A 6000-nucleotide genomic window follows, 5' to 3' on the forward strand; every position below is an offset into this window, starting at 1 on the left:
TGAGGGAAGTATAAAGGCTGACATCTGGCATGAAGTAAGCAGGGTGAAAAAACTCCAAACACTAGGTGTGAGGGAAAGGTGTGTCTAACACCCTGTTTTCTCTGTTGTGCTGGATTAACTCACCCTAGTGTCTATTGCATTTATTTTAAAATTAGAAATGCTATTGCAAAAATGCTAGTGGAGCAAGCTGGAAGATTTTCAGAGTCAGGTGTAGAGTTTGTTCATTCATGGTGCATTCATAAGGACTTAGGCATGCAGTAATTCTTAGTTATTAATACGTGATTCATTCTTCTGGTTGTATCATACAGACTTATTTATGCTTTTGGAAAGAGTAAGCTCTGGCTGTGAAACATGGAGAGGTTTTACATTCATTCTTTTCTTTCATTGCATATGGACTGCAGAAAGCTCAGAAGTCACATCCATGAATATATATATATATATAATATATATGTATTATTTCTGTATTAATGATATACCCTGTAAATGCTATGGCATGCTTACAAAGCTTTGATTACTCATCCCACCCCAAGCTGAGAAAACGCTGATCCCCACAAAAAAAAGGGGAAGACTTTGAAGTCTTCCAACTTTGGCTTGTCATGGAGTGAATGAACTTGAAAGAGGAATGTAAGCCCTTACTTCTGATATAGTAGAGAGCTGGCAAGTTCCTACAAATTTTTGCTCCCAGATGACATCACCTTCTCTCCAGCAACTTGCAGCTTGTTTAGCACTGCAAGGTAAATATAGCTGTGCCACATAGTGCTCATCACCTCAGAAAGCGCCTTTGTGTCTTCCATTGTGAATCCAGGATATCAACAAACTGGAGAGCAGATGGTGTATGAACCTGCAAGGGCAGATCTACAACCAGTGGGCATTGGCATATCTCCCATGTAGAGCAGACAGAAGTTATGCTGGTTTATACCCCTTAAGATTCTAGCCCAAGGTAATGCCATCTTCATTTCTGACTTCAATAAGAGAAGGCGCTGGTGTTGGGAGTGAGGCTTCCTTCCACTAGAGAAAAACACAGCTGGAACAAAAAGCTGAAGGAAGAGTAGCATTCAAAAACTGCCTCAACAGCAGTGGTTAGATTTAAACACTGTGCACGGCTTTTAACGCTCCTAAGAGCCAAGTTTCTGATGTGTAAAGTGCATTTTTTGTCTGATGCCAAGAAAACAGATGTGAGAGTTATTTCCTAATAGCCAAAGGCATTGTCACATGACTAATTCAGCATCTTCCAAAACTGAGTGCCTGCCTAGGCATGTGATGGAAAGATGGGAGGAAATTGTCTGGCTACGTGGATTCCTTGTGGCAAGGCGAATTTAGCTCAGTGAAGCCCATGACTAACAAATACCAAACACTCAACTATTCAAATTAGAGAGTCACAACACCCTGAAACCTGTTGATAAGCTTTCACAAAACTTGTGATGTTTGGATGAAAGCAGAGCATTATAAGACTTAGAAAGAGAATTTCATGGTGGCAAATAGGTGTGTGCCTAACATGTTCTGGTTTGAAATGAAACAACAGCAAAATCCATTTGAAAAAGTATGTTCTGCAATTAGAACTAGTTTAAGAAGTAATGTTAAAAAACAGACACTCTCTGCAGGTTATTCTCTGTTTCATAATTGCCATGAAATTAATGTGAAAGGATTTGATGGTGCCACCTTCTGGCATGGAGCTGTGGGAGTAGGTCACTCTCAGAAAAACTATTTCATAGACCATTAAACTAAAGCTTTCCATTTTAAGAAAATATCTCAACAATAAATGATGGAACTTGAACATACCCTGATTACCTTGCAATTTGTCATTCTCTAATTACCCAGTGAGGTACATCCTACTGCTTCATCAACTCTCTGCAGCACTCTATATATCTCTATAGCTGGCTGCTTTCTTGTTTCTCCACACCTCTTATCTCTGAGCATGCCTGGCCAGGAACAAAAATTTAACCCTGTCAGCTCTGCAATGTTTCCTGAGCTATGTCTGTGATGCAAAATCACCTCCTTCTGTCCAGATTAAAGTTTTGACTAGAGCTCTTTAAAAATGCATGTGATGCTGATCCACAGTGTATGCTTGTTTCTCTGCAGCCAGCACTTATTTTGATGTCTTTTGTCTCTTGTTTTTGTATTTGGATTGCCAGGTTTTTGTGATAAAGCCTGTGCGTGCTAGCTGTATCCGCGACACAGCTCTTGTTTGAGGATTGCAACTTAAAAGTGCTACAATAATCACACATGACAATTAACCATAGAGTAATATTAAGTTTTCAGTTTAAGTGTGTGTATCGAATCTATGAGTCAATCTCACAGTGGGAAAGTTTGTTGATCTACATTCAGCTAAAATGCAAGGTACTTTCCACTGAACCTTATGGCAATAAGGAAGCAAATGAAAAAGACAGGCTGAGAAATCCCACCCATGTCCTGAATCTATGACCTTTTTTTATGACCTAAAAAATGAAGTTAATATGCAAACACTGCTGTGGGCATTTGCGGGACTCCCTTTGTAAGACTGGTGGATCCTGGCAGGAGCAGTGAGATTTTTACACCTAGAATTGCTGTATTTTGCACTTACTGCACAACCTGCACAGACACACAAGCTGGACTGGGTTTTCACCAGGACAAAGGTGGTGATATGAACTGTCACCTACAGGAGATGAAGGCATGTATGGGCTTGGTGACCGTACAACTTGGCTTTGGCTGTCCTTCTGAGCTGGAGAAGATAGGCCATTGTGGAGTCCCAGGGATCTTGGAGGAGAGGATATCTGGTTTGGGGGATTTTTCACTTAAGGGATACACTGGTTTTTGTAATGGTATCTGAACCTAGTGTTTTAATTTATAAGGAATAGCTATAGCTATAACTAATAGCTATAACTAATTTATAATAGTATATTTACACAGTCTCTGGAAAGGCTATGTATATCTGCATGTTCTCCCTATCCAAGACCTCACAAAAGTGTATTTTAGGACAGAAGATTCAGCCTGTTGTGAGAGAATGAGCTTATGCTCAAGAGTCAGGGCCACATCTGAGAAACAGAATCCGAGTGTTCAGCAGAGGCTGTACTCTGGAGGCCCCAGGGTATAAAAAGAGGGTACCTAGACATGGCTGGACTCAGATGCTATCAGACGCCCTGGGAAAGAGTGACTGGAGTTAGGACAGTAAGCAGTAGGACATTTGGACAGATGCCATCACAGGTGAACCATTACTTGCAAAGCTGAGTTATTACTGGTTTTATTTATAAATGTAGCTACTTCAGGAGCATGTACAGCTCCCCATTTAAAATTCCCCATTTGAACAGACAAATTGGCGCTTGAAAGAAGTTGTAGCTGCTTATGTTTTTGCCACGCCACACCTCTGTGTGCCCAAAGTTAGATTGATATGCGTGAGTCCAGTAGTCACTCGTGAAGAAACAGACTGTGCTGCCCCTGGAACTGCAACAGCTGTCCTCAGTTAGTAATTTTTTCCAAGACAGGACACCAAAAAGCAAAGCTCATCAAAGGAAAGAAGAGAATGCAGTGCTAACATCCTCTATGGCTCCCTTCCCTGCCTTCCTCTAGTTGCCACGTCCTCAGAGTTGCCACATCAGTGTGGATCCTCTGCAAAGGACTGTAGGGTGGTCTTGTGTGTCCCCCATGGCTAACAGCCCTCCATAGCATTCTCAGAGCCCTGACAAGGGAGACAGATCCTCTGCAGAAGAACCAGACTCGTTGGTTAATTTAGTTCCTATTCTTTTAAGTCCTTTTTAAAATATGGTGTTTGATGATAGAACAGTAACTCTCATTTGTTGTAACCCTGATGGTTTGAAGGCATGAGCTTAGGAGAGACAATGCAGTGAGGCTGTCTGTAAAAGACTTTGAAGTGAATAATAATTTTGACTAAACACAGAATTCACATCCCACCAGTTTTACCACTGTTTTAATACCGAAAAATAATAGCTCCATTAAGAGGCCTGTTAGTGTCAGTGGCATTTGTCGTATCTTGGTCCAAAGACATGTCACTCTTTAAAGAAAATTCCTTTAATTTTGGGTGAACACTTCAAGGTTTCTGTTAAAAGTACTGCAGTGCCCTTGCTTAGGTAGGAGATTTTTTTCATGAAAAGTGTTTCATCATCTCTCCACTCATGCATCATTTTTCAAATCTTCCCTCATCAAATTATCACAGCTTTAGGGGTCCTGAAGAAATGAGTATAATCACTCACTATAATTAAATGTTTCATATTTTATTAGACACTGCATGCAATATGCTGCATGGAGATCTCATACAAAGCCTGCCATATTTTAATGTGTCTCTCACACACCTGATTGAATCAATAAGTGCAAAGATTTATTTCCCTCACATCTTCTGTGTTGCAGAGATGACATATTGTATTGTGTCAGGGACGCTTTGTCATATGAATTGGCAGCTGTCAAGAATGGCCTCACCTGCATCAGAACATGAGGCAAAAGGAGACAACATGAAGTCATGTTGTATAGACAGTAGCCTGCTCTTCTTAAGATGGAGAGATAAAGAAGGACTGAGTAGAGGCCAAGAAAAGCACAGAGCTTTGTTGTGCATCTTGGTACAGCCAGCAGTCCTCAGTTAAACTTCTGAGCATCTCTAAAAGGGACTTTTCTTCCTGCATCCAGGACTTGGTCAGCCAGGCTAAACAGTTAAAATTGTCCATGTAAGTCTCAGAAAACTGTCAAGAAGGTAGGAGTTTGGCATTAAATTGTATTGCTGCCAGGATTTTGTGGTCTCAGCTTTCAAAAGCTGAAGTGTCATTACAGATTTTATGGGGTATGGTGGAAAGAAATTTTCATTGTTGCAACATAAATTACTGAGGAACCTCAAAGAACTAGTTCAGAAATAAACTAAGAACCCACCAAGTCATAAAATAAGAAGAGAGTGATGCTAGCTATAAATGCCTCATCTCCTGTGTTGGTCCTGAAGGACCTGCCCAGGAGTTCTTGGGAAGTGATGCTGTTGTTCCAGAGGGAATGAAGCCCTTCCCCACATTTATTTATCACTTTGGATGTTTTCTTTGTTTTCCAGATCTAGTTTTCTTTATCTCCTGGGTATAAAATAAAAAAGAAGAAACAATGTGAGAGCCACATGAAATGTATTACTTGAAACCACGATCTCCAGAGAGAGAGGAAACCATGCAAGCAGCCCTGTAAAAGAGAGGAAAACAAAATAAAATTCAAGAAGCTGCAACAGAACAGAAAGTTCAATGACATCAGCAACAAGAGAAAAAAAAAAAAAAAAGAAAAAGAACCAGAACTGTAAAATTCAGAATGAAAGCAAAGAAACAACATGAAATATTTATTCCAGAAGAGAAGGAATAAAAATAATGGAAAGAACAACAATAAAGAGATATATTACAAATTACCTTAATCATAATGCTGAATCCGTACCACCGCACGGGTTTGCTCAAGACCTTTCTTTTGCGACATCAGCACATTAAGCTCCGGATATTGCCTTGGAAACCTGAGCTAGGGTTGTGTACTCTGGCAACTGTGTCCATGTCATTGCTCCTGAAGTCCAGGCTGTGCAGTGAGAGGGCTAGTATCCTCCTCTTTGTACATTGCCAAAGTTCTCAGCCCTTCTTTGCAGCAGAGAAAACAGTCATCCTTTAATTACAGCATGCTCTTGAGTTACAGGCTGCCATTATTGTTAACAAGCTGTTTTCCCATGATACTAAAAGGAGTAATCCTGAGGACAAGGCTGAACTGGGAAGCAGGGAACCTTCCTGGTCTACCCAGGCTCTGTCTGGGCATGGCCTTTTGTGGGATTATATTTTGCCATCTTCTTAGCAGGATACATGCTATGATTGTGCTATATGTAAAATACAAGGATGTATATAAATGCGTTTTTGTGGATGCATATATGTACACCTATATGAATACATGAAGTATTATATTTTTTGCTTTCTTGATGCTTAATGAAGGTTGCTTGTATTAATGGAAAACCAAATTGCATCCTCCATTGTAGTTTTTGACTTAATAGCTCTCTTTAAATCAGTAATACTTAGAGGA

This window comes from Poecile atricapillus, chromosome Z (genome assembly GCF_030490865.1).
Source record: "Poecile atricapillus isolate bPoeAtr1 chromosome Z, bPoeAtr1.hap1, whole genome shotgun sequence".
In the NCBI taxonomy this organism is placed as follows: domain Eukaryota; kingdom Metazoa; phylum Chordata; class Aves; order Passeriformes; family Paridae; genus Poecile; species Poecile atricapillus.